At 42.8% G+C, this 15053-nt stretch overlaps 1 protein-coding gene across 3 annotated transcripts in view; it reads right to left on the bottom strand.

The window, feature by feature from the left end:
- Positions 1-15053, bottom strand: part of PPARG (peroxisome proliferator activated receptor gamma) — a 330251-nt gene that overhangs the window by 151792 nt on the left and 163406 nt on the right. The window contains exon 1 of one of the 3 annotated variants that reach the window (XM_063940777.1): positions 2942-3395. The exons of 1 other annotated variant lie outside the window; for it this stretch is intronic. The gene's annotated coding sequence lies outside the window, so the exon portion shown is untranslated. Of the gene's footprint in view, positions 1-2941; positions 3396-15053 lie in introns of those variants that run through there. One more of the 3 variants, XM_063940776.1, reaches the window with a different exon arrangement.

The raw sequence follows: 15053 nt of genomic DNA, 5'->3' as shown, positions 1-15053 counted from the left end.
TTTCCAGCTTGGATAACATTTTCTTAATTAACGTGACTGCTTCATCCTCCGATCTCCCATCTTTGACCTAGTTACCGACTCCTGCCGTTCTATGACTGGCACATAACCCATTTTGAGTCTCTAGTCCAGGGGGTAAATTTACTAAGGTGGGAGATTTTTAGAACTGGTGATGTTGCCTATGGCAACCAATAAGATTCTACTTACCATTTATCTAGCTGTTTCTAGCAGATAATAGATATAATCTGATTGGTTGCTATGGGCAACATCACCAGTTCTAAAAATCTCCCACCTTAGTAAATTTACCCCCAGGTCTCTTATTCGACTCCGTAGTCTAGGAATCTCCTTCACTGTTTCTTTTAGCTGGCTGTTACTTAGGGCCAGCTTTTGGAACTCTCCTCTCAAAGTTTCCAGCTCTCGTGTCTCATATAGAAAACTCTCCCTGGGTAGAGCAACCTCCAAAATGGTACTCTGCACCAATTTCTCTGAGACAGGTTCTTGCTCCTTACTTAGTGTGCCCTTTATGAACTGTCCCAGTTCAGCACTTGGATCTTGATCCTCACGTGGTGGATCATGCTGGGGTGCAACAACCCCAAGATCTAAATCTTGCACCTTATCCTCCTCACATACGAGGGGAACCCCTTCAGAAGCAGGTTCCTGGATGACTTCGGAAGTGGACTCCTGTATTACAACTAGCTTAGCCATGACTAGCTCACAAAGGCGAGACACCTCCAAAGGTACAGTCTTTGTCTGTGATTTGTCAGAGAAAGTCTCACATGTGTACTGGATGTCCAGAACCGGGGGCTTTTGAACCTGTGATGTCCCTTCTGGGATTGACTTCTGAACGTACATCGCGTCAACAGGAGAAGGAACCTGGGTTTCCAAGACCTCAACAGAAGCTATATCCAGCTCAGATAAGACTTCCTGTTCTAGGATGGGCTCTTGAGAAGTCATCAAATTGCCATCTGTCCAGGTAGATTCCTGGGGTTCATCATTCTGCCACAGATCCAGTAGATTAGAGGATTCTTGTTTAGGAGGTGGATGATCACTTGACATCAAGTCAACCTCTCCCAACTCCATTACCGCTTCCTCCTCTCTCCCTGTCAACGGAGGAGCAGAATCCCACATCCTCATCTCATGTCTCCATAAACACATCTTCTGTGAGCCCCTGTGGCTGCCATGCTCCATCTTGAACAGGTTCCACTGAACTCAGGGCTTTATTCCACTCTTCACCCAAGCTACTACAATGTTCTTTTTCTGGAGAATGAGGTGGTCCTGCTTCGGAGGAACTTCTCACTGCCATCCTAGGGGTTAACAACAAAACACTGCCATCTGATGTGACTCTCTCTTGCTGCTTGAAAAATTCCCTTGGATTTTCTGTGCACTGCGCAATAATGGCTGTAGCTTCCTCCATGCTCTGGAATGGCAATACCAACTGAATGGACATTAGTGCCTATAAATGCTCTACCTCTGAGGAAGGGCCCTCATTTCCACTTTCCAGGCAGATGGCCTTACTAGTGACATAGCATGGAGCCTTTTGGGCCTTAGGCACTGGCAGCTCTGGCTCAACTTTCCTGTTCCTTCTGGCTGGAACAGGGAATCCAGTATAGCCGGGTTCCAATACAATATGTTACCATTCTTCCGTAGCCTGCACCACCGTTGGCATTATTTCCCCCGAAGATGGCATCCCAACTTCGGCTGATAATGTCCCTGATCCAACCTTCGGCATAACGTCTTCAGCAACTGGCGTAGCTACGCCTGTGTCTGAACTGAAACTAGGCATAGCCAATGGTTTTAGCTTAGAAACCTCCTCCTGAAGATCCGCCATGTCTTGCGACAGAGCCTTATTGGCCAGCACCAAACTGCCATATCGTGTCTGGTCACAGGAAATTTCCTCTAACAGTCCTTGGCTATGTACTACAAAGTTTTCAGATCTGGGTTTAGCCTTTGCCAAGGTTTTCTGCAACGCTGACACCTGGCCTGAGAGCTTGGCAATCTCTTCTCTACTCCTGCCCAATTTGGTCAGAGAGTCAGACAAAAAAGATTCCTTCTCCTCCAGCTTTTGCGTTAAGGTGTTCATCTGCTCTTGAAGGAAATCACATTTTTGCTTAAGCTCTTCTAGCTCCTGGTCCTTTAATTGGACATTGCTTTCAAGGTCACTTATCATGTGACACCAAAAAAAAGGTTCCATGCTAAAATCTTCCCCAAGATCAGGATTACTCCCCAATAAGCTCTCCACTTCACTCTCCAACTGTGGGGCTTTAATAGGGTCACATAAGTTCCTGACCTGAGGTGTTAGAGCTGTCACCCCTTTTGTTTTTTTAGCATGTATTCTCTTTTTGTTACCCATTTGAATAGACACTTCAGAATATGCTGTATATCTGAAAATCTTTATTCACCCTGTCACCTTTGAAAACTGTAAGTGAAAGGGAAAAGAAACATTCCTTTTTTCTTTTTAGCACAGATTAAGCTTTTAACAAAGCACTGAAAGGTAGCATGTACATAGTGGTCCCAAATACCTTACACTGGTAGTGCAAATAAATAACGTCTCCCTTCAGGCTCTTAAAATCAGAACTCAGGGATTGCTGGAACACATAGTGCCAATCAAATTTCTCTATTCTCTATTTAAATAGAACCACATTTATAAAAGGTTTAAACTTTGCTTGATTGGTCTTAATGAGCTAATTAACAGGGACACTAGACTCCCATTACCAGATTTTGCAGGCACAGGTAAAAAATAAGCTTAGAAAAGAAATTCAGTCATAAATTATCAGCTGCTTGAAACCCCATAAGAGCAAATCAGCACAGCTACTTTTAATGAATGGTGCAAAGCATATAAGACAGAACAGGCCATGCACCCTGTTTAAACTCTTTGCTGCCAATGCAAACCTTTGCACCAAAATCAAAAACATTCAGTTTAAACAAAACATATAATTATTTTTACCCCTTAAGGTTGGTTTTAACCACTACTCACAACACCCTTGGTCTGGTACTGATGTCCACGAGTTCAGCTTGGTCTGGAGCTCGCTGGTATGTGTGCCGCTACCTTGCGGCTGTTGGGTCCTCTGCCACGTGTAACATGACTAGCAGAAGGCGCCCCACGTTAGGCGCCATTTGTAACAGGAGTCTTGCTAGAATGTGCTCTGCTACAAAAATTCCACCAGTGACTGACTCCAGGCTTGTGCAAAAACAACAAATACCTTTTATTCAGGTAGCTCAAAAACAAATATATACATAAAACAAAGATCACTGTCTTTAGTATAAACTACCAGGGAGGTTAGGCCCTGCCTCACTCCCTCTTACTTAATAAGGAACCCTTCAGGTCCTGGCAGCCTGACACTAGTGGCACAGCCCTCCGGATCCCACTGTCCCTAGCAGGCCTATCACCTGGACACTAACTGCCTTCAGGAACCCTGACTCATGGGAGAGACTCTGCTTTAAACCCAGCACCCAGGTCCTGGCTGATGAAGCAGCTTCTTGGGCTAAGAAGCCTATAAGACCTGGTCTGGGCCAAATGGATGGGAACCTGGTCCAACCACACTTCCCATCCATTCCCAGGACCCTGTGTGTAGCTTACAGGTGGCAAAGTACCTCTCCTGCCACTATATATATACACACACACACACACACACACACACAAACAGAAAATTCAGCACTCACCATAGCCAGCTCACTTATCCTCACCACATCAGTAAATAAATGATGGGGGTTTAGTTAGTGAATTGACCAATGCACAGAAGCCTGCAAACCGATCGCCAAGGTACCCCACCTTATGGCCACAGTTGACCAAAGATTATCCCTGCAATATACAAACAGATATAAAACTGTCGGTATTCTGGCTTTGGCATTCTGACAGGTGTTGGTATTCTGGCGCCGGTATTCTGAAGGCAGGCATCCCATCCGACAGGATGCCAACTACATCCCGTTAATTGTGTGTGTATACATACATATATACTGCACCCCGCTTCTGGGGTGGCGAGTGCTGTGGTTTTCTATTTGCTGGTATATTCCAGGGTTAATCCTTGGTTAACTCATTAACTGTGGCCACAAACTTTGTTCATGCACCCCAATTATCTTAAACCTGTGTCAGCTGCCCTTTAGTAATTTATCAGCCAGTGTCAGGTGACTAGTGTACCTTTTAAAAGCCATGCAGTTCATGGCAGGTACACCTTACACCAAGTGGGCATATTTGCAGTTATATTATGTGATACAGTTGCCAGGTTTTAATTTTTATGATTTTGTGATAGTGTAGGACCTGCATGAAGGTGGGGTACCTTGGCGAGCGGTATGCAGGCTTCCGTGCATTGGCCAATTCACTAACTAAACCCCCATCATTTATTAATTTATTCATTGATGTTGTGAGGATAAGTGAGCTCATTTTGGTGAGTGCTGAACTTTTTGTTTCTATACATACATATATACACATATTTGTATGCTCCTTATTGTTTTCCTACCCCACGTCTGCAAGTTCATTACTGTCCCGCACACAGAGATATCCTTCAGTTTTTTGCTAGATGATTTCATTTGTGCCCTCCAGTGCCCGGCGTCACTCGGCAGCCGCCTAAAGCCGCCTAATGGTAGAGCCGGCCCTGCATATAGCTCTGACTAGGTAATGGTTAATGCAAAATCATTAAAGAGCAATGAGACATTACAGATACGGATCCTGTAGTAGGCAAACAGTAAGTAGATTTGAACAAATATAAGCACACGGTGAACTGTGACTGCAAGTTCAGAGATATAGTAACTAGAACGTTCACATGGCAGATACTAGAAACTGAAATTATGTAACAGAACAAATACAGAAATGGGAAGGGCTCATTGTAGTAACAGTCCCCTTTTGGACAATGGGGCTAATTCAGACCTGATCATTGCTATGCGTTTTCACACAGCGGGCGATCAGGTCTGAACAGCGCATGCATATGCACCGCAATGCGAAGGCGCGATGGTCCGCAAAACCAGGGAGCGCCGGGGAGTGACGGGATGGTGTGAAAAATCCAAAAACACGAGAGATTGCAAGAAGATTGACAGGAAGAGGGCGTTTGTGGGTGGCAATTTGAATTTAGCAAGAGTATAGCTCCTATTATTGTAACGTATTTCTCTTACGTCCTTGGGGATACTGGGAATCCATTTAGTACTATGGGGTATAGACGTGTCCACTCTGAGCCATGGGCACTATAAGAATTTGATAGTGTGCGCTGGCTCCTCCCTCTATGCCCCTCCTACCAGACTCAGTTTAGAAAATGTGCCCGGAGGAGCCGGACATGTCGCTGGAAGCTCCTGAAGAGTTTTCTGCATTTATTTTATCTGTTTGTTATTTTCAAGCAGGACTGGATAGCACCAGCCTACCTGCTTCATGGGACTTAGGGGGAGGGAACGGCGAAACCTCTTGAATGGTCCCGTTCCCCACTGACAGGACACTAGCTCCTGAGGGAACTATTCGCAAGCCCCACCACGGCGAGCGTACATTCCCACAGCTCGCCGCCACCCCTAACAGAGCCAGAAGATAGAGGAGTGGTGAGTACTAAGCCGGCGTCCCTGGTTAGCGGGTCGCAAGACATTATGGTGGCATGAGGGTACGGAGACGCACGGCTTCTACATGGGTGGCTGGGTCTCCAGACTCAGTACACAGTGCAGACGCACGGCTTCTGAGGGAGCGAACTGAGGTGGTCATTCCGAGCTGTTCGCTCGCTAGCAGTTTTTAGCAGCCGTGCAAACACTATGCCGCCTCCCACTGGGAGTGTATTTTAGCTTAGCAGAAGTGCGACAAAAGGATCGCAGAGCGGCGGCAAACTTGTTTTGTGCAGCTTTAGAGCAGCTCAATACCTACTTAGCGCTTGCGATCACTTCAGACTGTTCGGTTCCTGTTTTGACGTCAAGAACACGCGCTGCGATCGCCCATCCACGCCTGCGTTTTTCCTTGCACGCCTGGGTTTTTCCAAACACTCCCTGAAAACGGTCAGTTGACACTCAGAAACACCCACTTCATGTCAATCACTCTGCGGCCTGCAGTGCGACTGAAAAGCTTCGCTAGACCTTGTGTGAAACTACATCGTTCGCTGCAATTGTACGAAGCGCGTGCGCATTGCGCCGTATATGCATGCGCAGAAGTGCAGTTTTTTTGCCTCATCGCTGCAGAGCGAATGAAAGCAGCTAGCGATCAACTCGGAATGACCACCTGAGTCTTAGTACTTTATATGTGTACACAGTACCCAGACTGGCATTACAGCCTTAAAAGAAGGCTGACTCCATTTTAGGCACAAAATTACCTCAGCCAGTGTAAAAAGTGCAGGAAGACCGTGCGCCATTGAAGGAGTGGGGTTTCACTATGAGAGGACCCAGCAGCTCACCAGCGCCATTTTCCCTCTGCAGTGGACACAGACGCTGACTGACAGGGACGCACAGCTCCTCCGGAGAGACTCCAGATTACCTCAGTGGTACCGGGGGGTCATAGCAGGGGGGGAGCGCTTACTAGTGTACTAAGTCCCCAATCTGGGTACTTAGTCTGCGACCCGGCTAAGCTTAGCATTAGCAGTAAGGGCGCTGTTTGCTGGCTCCATACTATCTCTGTGTCTCCCTGGAAGGGCTCTTTGAGGGTTAATTGTGAATTTAACCTGTTCCTGAGTGTGTGTGCTGTCACTGTCACAGTATGTCAGACAAAGAGTGTGTTTCATGTAAGGTACAGTGTTCCTCTTCTCCAGGGGGTTCTCAACAGTATACTCAGTGCAGTGTACCTTCCCAGGCTAGCAGGCTGAGCCCGCTTGGCTGGACTCCATTAGGTGAATGATTTCCAATATTTCTACTGAATTGTCCCGCAATGAGAAAGAGATGCAATACTTAAGATAATCGATGACTGAGTTTATGAAAAGAGACTCAGTACCCAAACCAGCATCTCAGTTCCCAGCCATTTGTCCGCAAAAACGTCCTTTGGCCCATATCCTGCAGTCTGACTCTGATGATGAAGGGTCAGACATGGAGTAGCGGGAGGTAGACTCGGATGTGGGGGAGGCTTCTCTGTCGCAGGGAATAGAGGCTCTCATAGAAGCTATCAGAGAAGTTCTGCATATCCCTGATATGGTGACAGAGGAGACTGAGGAATCTTATTTTAATATAAAAAAAGAAATCCTCAGCCACTTTTCCTGTGTCAAAGGAACTACCTTTGACACAGGAAACATACCCTGTTTGAAGAACCGTGGGTTAATTTCAAATCCCTAAAAGGTTGATATCATCTTTTCCTTTTCCTCCTGAGGATAGGAAAAAATGGGAAAATCCACCGATAGTGGATGCATCAGTATCCAGGCTGTCACAGAAAATTGTATTGCCTGTCACAGGTGAAGCCTCCCTAAAAGACACGGCTGATCGGAGAATTAAGGCTACACTCAAATCTTTGTATACAGCTGCTGGGGTGGCCCAGAGACGCACCATAGCATGTGGGTGGATTACAAAGGCCATCGCCAAATGGTCGGGTAACCTACTTGAGGAGTTAGATACCTTGCCTCAGGGGGAGATTGTTTTACTCCTGCAACATATACAGGACCCTGCGAATTTTATGGTGGAAGCCATAAAAGAAATAGGCTTGCTTAATGCATGCACTACTGCTATGGCAGTGTCAGCATGCAGAGACTTATGGCTACGCCAGTGGACTGCTGACGTGGAATCCAGAAAGGCGTGAAAGGCCTACCCTTCACAGGAGAGGCCTTATTTGGAGATGAACTAGACAAATGGATATCCAAAGCTACTGCGGGTAAGTCCACTTATCTTCCTTCTGCAGCTCCCCCAGCCAGGAAGGCCTACTCAGGATCTAATCTACAGTCCTTTCGGACTGCCAAGTTTAAGGGTAAAACCAGAGGTTCTTCTACAGCCACCAGAGGTGCTAGAGGTAAACCCCGCAAACCAGCAACTGCCAGTTCACAGGAACAGAGCTCATGCTCTGCTTCCTCAAAAGACGTAAATAGAAGGGTTGGGGATGCGTTCCTTCTGGCGCTACTGACACACTCAAAACAAGTGAAATCACAGCCACAAACTTAATTAGGCATAAGACAAATATATATATAAATAATATAACATCCCTTATCTTAAAATAGATATCCAGAGGATTCGTTCTCAGTGGGTATGATTATTCCGTTCATAAATTCACATGTGAAAAAAAGAAAAGGTATCATGTGTAGTACAGTTACAACAATTTTAATACTGACATACAATCATGACATATGGAACAAAACATATGAGGACTGGCACAGTCCTATGTGGAGGAGAGTCAGAATAATTACCAGCAGGTCTGAGAACCATTAATAGCTCTCAAACAAGTTCTTTAAAAGTTCCCAATCGCCTTTCTGGAAAAAGCAGACTGGAGCCTGTTCCTGGTAATAATTCAGCAATCCAGATGTAATAGCAGAAACTGCACTGCGGACCCCTCAATAACCAACGCGTTTCCACCTGCTTTGCTGCAGGTCTTTTTCAAGGTGAGATAAGGGGCAGTCTGTTAGTCCAGAATTTAAATCACTGTTCCACCAATCCTGGTTCTAATAGATTAATTAAACACAGTTGTTTACATTACTCCAGTTGTCATGGATACAGAGGGCCAATCTTGATTGCGTCGCATCACTTCCGGGATTCTATACACTATATAATGATAGTTTCCCATATTGACATCCAGAGGCTCTCGCCGCCCACTTCCGCCAGCCACCCCCGGACGCATCTGCCAGCCGGAGCTGGAAATCCATCTGATATCACCGTCCGTTTCCGCCCACCCGGTCCGGCTACGTCCGTCAGCCGGAACTGGAAGTCCCGGCCGTCAGCTTCCGCCAACCACGCTACTCGCATCCTCGCCAACCAAAGCTGGAAGTCCTCTGGCTTTCTATGGCTCCCGTTTCTGCCAACCATTCTGATCGCATATTTGCCAATCAAACCCGGAAGTGTCCCTCCGCAAACATCTCAGACCTCACGTACCTCATATTTCATACAGGTTACGTGCATAATTGTAAACTTAAAGAATAAAAACATAAGTGAATGTTTATTTTCAGCTCCTATCCGGATACATTAAAAATTAAAAACAGCATAAATTAGCATAAATAATCTTAACATTAAATATCAAAGATATTAAAATGCCATAAGAGGTAAAAATCATAAAAACCATTTTAACTAAAAATCATTATTCAATCCAGATGGATGCAATGTATTAAATTCATATATAGCCTGCATTTCTTTTTTTGCCAAAATTGACATGATATCCTTTTGTCTATTGGTACATTTAATTAATCTAAACCCTGCAAATCTGATTACATGTTTTAAAGAGCTATTGTGATAAGTTTTAAAATGATTGGACAGAGCATGTGTGGTTAGGCCATTTTTTATGTTTCTGCAATGCTCACTTATCCGTATTTTAAGTGGTCTGGTGTTACATCCAATATAAAATAAATGGCAGGAACATTCAATAAAATATAGAACATTCTTGACATTGCAAGTAATGAAATCATAAATTTTAGCAGTTTTTCCATTGATGCATACTGTATCCAATTTTTTTGAGCCGTCATTTTTTATTTCCCTGCACCCGATACAGATCCCACAATGGTGGAACCCTTTTGTTAATATCCTGCCTTCTCTTCTTTTCGGGGGGAGATAGCTTCTTACCAGGGAGTTTCTTAAATTCGGGGCTTTTCTATAAATAAAAACAGGACGGTCCGGGATCATATTGCCGACCACTGGGTCCTTCTTTAGGATATTCCAGTTTTTTCTAAACGACCTTTCTAATAACTTATGTTGTGTGTTAAAACTGGTAATAAAAGCCCATTCATAATTCTTTTTCCTGTTTCTTTGTGGTTTTGATTCGTTATTTAAAAGAGTTTTTCTATCTAATGACTCCACATCAGACATAGCTTGCTCAATCTTTTCTCTATCATAACCACTTTTTTCAAATCTGCACTTTAAGTCATTCGCTTGTTGATGATATACATTATCATTCATGCAGTTTCTTTTCCATCTTTTTAATTGACCTTGTGGAATTGAATTTAGCCAATTGGGATGATGACAACTATTTATATTGATGTAGGCCTGAAAATCTGTCTGTTTGATAAAAGTTCTAGTACAGAATTTCCCATCATCTTGTGACAGGGTGATGTCTGAAAAATTAACCTCCTTGTAATCTATACTAAACGTTAACTGTATATTCAAATCGTTTTCATTTAAATATTTACAGAACAAATCCAGGGTTTCCCTGTCCCCTCTCCAAATAAAAAGGATATCATCGATATACCTTCTCCGGGACACCAGGTTTGCTCCAAATAGGATCTGGGTCCAGATGCAATCTGCTTCCCATTGACCCATGAAGATGTTTGCGTAGCTTGGAGCGAACCTGGTGCCCATGGCTGTACTGACCTTCTGCATAAAAAAATCCCTTTCTACCATAAAATAATTGTTATTCAAAATAAAATGGGTTCCCTCTAGAATAAATTGTTGTAAATTTTCCCCTAAAGTGCTGTTGTGCAGGGCATTTGTGACTGCTCTAATTCCAGCCTGATGTGCAATAATAGAGTAAAGTGACTTAACATCAGCCGTAACTAATATTAAATTATCTTCCCACGGAATCGTGGATAGAAGATTCAAAAGATCTTTTGTATCCTATAGGTGTAAAGTATTTTTTAACACCAACAGCTGCAAAAAATAATCGATATACTCTGATAATTTCACGGTTATTGACTCTATTCCGGAGACTATAGGCCTACCCGGGGGGTTGGTAGGGTCTTTGTGTACTTTAGGGAGCAGGTACATGGTGGGCACTATTGGTTTCTCATTTATGAGAAATTTCACCTCACTTTCCTCCAGTACGCCTATGTCACTAAATTTCTTCACAAGTTCTTTAAAACTTATATTGATCCTCTCTGTGGGATCCGACCTGAGTTTTTGATAAGTGTAGCGGTCTTCTAAATGGGTATCTATACCCTTTGTGTACCACTCGATATCCATTACCACTACCCCCCCCCCGTTTGTCCGCAGGTTTGATGACTATTTCTGTGTTCTGTTCCTTCTCCTCCTTCTGTCCCCTAAAAAATGAGTCTCCCTGTGATTATCATTAAAGACCCCATACCGGTTTCTAACTGGCAGAGGATCTCTAGAAACCCAGGTCCTTCAGGAAATCCCCACACAAGATGCAGAAATGTCTGGAACTAATAAGGAAAGTAATGAGGAGGTAAAAGGGATTAAAATTTTTAATATTAGCTCACAGAAAATGAGAAGAAAGTCCTAGAAAAAGGCCTTAAATATGCCCCTGCTATACCGATCAATAAATTCGAGACTTTTGTTGATATCCACAAATTTATATGGAAATTATGCATTAAAAAATTATTTTTATCAAAAGAATCAGTAGAAGAATTAGGGAATATGGAAATGACGGACCATACACCTTCCGGACCGAAGTCCGTCTTTTATCCTGCCCACGTTAAGGGGAATTTTATTGACACCTTTTGTCAATTGGTACAGGAAGATGTTAGAGAATTTAAACCCACAGGAATAAAATATAATTTTACCTCAAAAGAGAGGGCATCACTTAAGGATTTAAAACAGAACACAGAAATAGTCATCAAGCCTGCGGACAAAGGGGGGGGGGGGGTAGTGGTAATGGATAGGGAGTGGTACACAAAGGGTATAGATACCCATTTAGAAGACCGCTACACTTATCAAAAACTCAGGTCGGATCCCACAGAGATGATCAATATAAGTTTTAAAGAACTCGTGAAGAAATTTAGTGACATAGGCGTACTGGAGGAAAGTGAGGTGAAATTTCTCATAAATGAGAAACCAATAGTGCCCACCATGTACCTGCTCTCTAAAGTACACAAAGACCCTACCAACCCCCCGGGTAGGCCTATAGTCTCCGGAATAGAGTCAATAACAGCGAATTTATCAGAGTATATTGATTATTTTTTTGCAGCCATTGGTGTTAAAAAATACTTCAAACCTAAAGGATACAAAAGATCTTTTGAATCTTCTATCCACGATTCCGTGGGAAGAGAATTTAATATTAGTTACGGCTGATGTTAAGTCACTTTATTCTATTATTGCACATCAGGCTGGAATTAGAGCAGTCACGAATGCCCTGCACAACAGCACTTTAGGGGAAAATTTACAACAATTTATTCTAGAGGGAATCCATTTTATTTTGAATAACAATTATTTTATATTAGAAAGGGATTTTTTTATCCAGAAGGTCGGTACAGCCATAGGCACCAGGTTCGCTCCAAGCTATGCAAACATCTTCATGGGTCAATGGGAAGCAGATTGCATCTGGACCAAGAACCCATTTGGAGCGAACATGGAGTCCCGGAGAAGGTATATCGATGATATCCTTTTTATTTGGAGAGGGGACAGGGAAACCCTGGATTTGTTCTGTAAATATTTAAATGAAAACGATTTGAATATACAGTTAACGTTTAGTATAGATTACAAGGAGGTTAATTTTTTAGACATCACCCTCTCACAAGATGATGGGAAATTCTGTACTAGAACTTTTATCAAACAGACAGATTTTCAGGCCTACATCAATATAAATAGTTGTCATCATCCGAATTGGCTAAATTCAATTCCACAAGGTCAATTAAAAAGATGTAAAAGAAACTGCACGAATGATAATGTATATCATCAACAAGTGAATGACTTAAAGTGCAGATTTGAAAAAAGTGGTTATGATAGAGAAAAGATTGAGCAAGCTATGTCTGATGTGGAGTCATTAGATAGAAAAACTCTTTTAAATAACGAATCAAAACCACAAAGAAACAGGAAAAAGAATTATGAATGGGCTTTTATTACCAGTTTTAACACACAACATAAGTTATTAGAAAGGTCGTTTAGAAAAAACTGGAATATCCTAAAGAAGGACCCAGTGGTCGGCAATATGATCCCGGACCGTCCTGTTTTTATTTATAGAAAAGCCCCGAATTTAAGAAACTCCCTGGTAAGAAGCTATCTCCCCCCGAAAAGAAGAGAAGGCAGGATATTAACAAAAGGGTTCCACCGTTGTGGGATCTGTATCGGGTGCAGGGAAATAAAAAATGACGGCTCAAAAAAATTGGATACAGTATGCATCAATGGAAAAACTGCTAAAATTTATGATTTCATTACTTGCAATGTCAAGAATGTTCTATATTTTATTGAATGTTCCTGCCATTTATTTTATATTGGACGTACCACCAGACCACTTAAAATACGGATAAGTGAGCATTGCAGAAACATAAAAAAAATGGCCTAACCACACATGCTCTGTCCAATCATTTTAAAACTTATCACAATAGCTCTTTAAAACATGTAATCAGATTTGCAGGGTTTAGATTAATTAAATGTACCAATAGACAAAAGGATATCATGTCAATTTTGGCAAAAAAAGAAATGCAGGCTATATATGAATTTAATACATTGCATCCATCTGGATTGAATAATGATTTTGAGTTAAAATGGTTTTTATGATTTTTTCCTCTTATGGCATTTTAATATCTTTGATATTTAATGTTAAGCTTATTTATGCTAATTTATGCTGTTTTTAATTTTAAGTGTATCCGGATAGGAGCTGAAAATAAACATTCACTTATGTTTTTATTCTTTAAGTTTACAATTATGCACGTAACCTGTATGAAATATGAGGTACGTGAGGTCTGAGATGTTTGCGGAGGGACAGTTCCGGGTTTGATTGGCAAATATGCGATCAGGATGGCTGGCAGAAACGGGAGCCATAGAACGCCATAGGACTTCCAGCTTTGGTTGGTGAGGACGCGAGTAGCGTGATTGGCGGAAGCTGACGGCCGGGACTTCCGGTTCCGGCTGACGGACGTAGCCGGATCGGGTGGGCGGAAACGGACGGTGATATCAGATGGATTTCCAGCCCCGGCTCCGGCTGGCAGATGCATCCGGGGGTGGCTGGCAGAAGTGGGCGGCGAGAGCCTCTTGATGTCAATATGGGAAACTATCATTATATAGTGTATAGAATCCCGGAAATGACGCGACGCAATCATGATTGGCCCTCTGTATCCATGACAACTGGAGTAATGTACACAACTGTGTTTAATTAATCTATTAGAACCAGGATTGGTGGAACAGTGATTTAAATTCTGGACTACCAGACTGCCCCTCATCTCACCTTGAAAAAGACCTGCAGCAAAGCAGGTGGAAACGCGTTGGTTATTGAGGGGTCTGCAGTGCAGCTTCTGCTATTACATCTGGATTGCTGAATTATTACCAGGAACAGGCTCCAGTCTGCTTTTTCCGGAGAGGCGATTGGGAACTTTTAAAGAACTTGTTTGAGAGCTATTAATAGTTCTCAGACCTGCTGGTAATTATTCTGAATTCTCCTCCACATAGGACTGTGCCAGTCCTCATATGTTTTGTTCCATATGTCATGATTGTATGTCAGTATTAAAATTGTTGTAACTGTACTACACATGATACCTTTTCTTTTTTTCACATGTGAATTTATGAACGGAATAATCATACCCAACTGAGAACGAATCCTCTGGATATCTATTTTAAGATAAGGGATGTTATATTATTTATATATATATATATATATATATATATATATATATATTTGTCTTATGCCTAATTAAGTTTGTGACTGTGATTTCACTTGTTTTAAGTGTGTCAGTAGCGCCAGAAGGAACGCATCCCCAACCCTTCTATTTACGTCTATTGTTGTTTGGGGTTTTTTGGAGAGAAACTCCGTGGGGTTTGCTTTTTCCTTGTAGGCTGCTCTGTTGGTGTTTGCGCAGTATCAAATTGTCTAAAAGAATACCCCAGTTACACTCTGCTTCCTCAAAGTCTTCAGCATGACGGTGGAACGCGATGCCTGGAAGACTGGCGGGTGGGAGCCCGACTAAAATTTTTCAGTCACATCTGGACAGGTTCGTGCCAGGATCCCTGGGTCATAAATCTTATTTATCAGGGCTACAGACTGGAGTTTCAGGAGCTCACACCTCACAGATTCTTCAATTCAGGCTTACCAGTTTCACAAGGGGCAAGTATAACCTTACAGGACGCCATTCAAAAACTGGTACAGTTGTTCCAGTTCTACCTCATCT

Source organism: Pseudophryne corroboree, chromosome 9 (assembly GCF_028390025.1).
Source record: "Pseudophryne corroboree isolate aPseCor3 chromosome 9, aPseCor3.hap2, whole genome shotgun sequence".
NCBI lineage: Eukaryota > Metazoa > Chordata > Amphibia > Anura > Myobatrachidae > Pseudophryne > Pseudophryne corroboree.
This window is presented reverse-complemented; position numbering and strand designations above follow the sequence as displayed.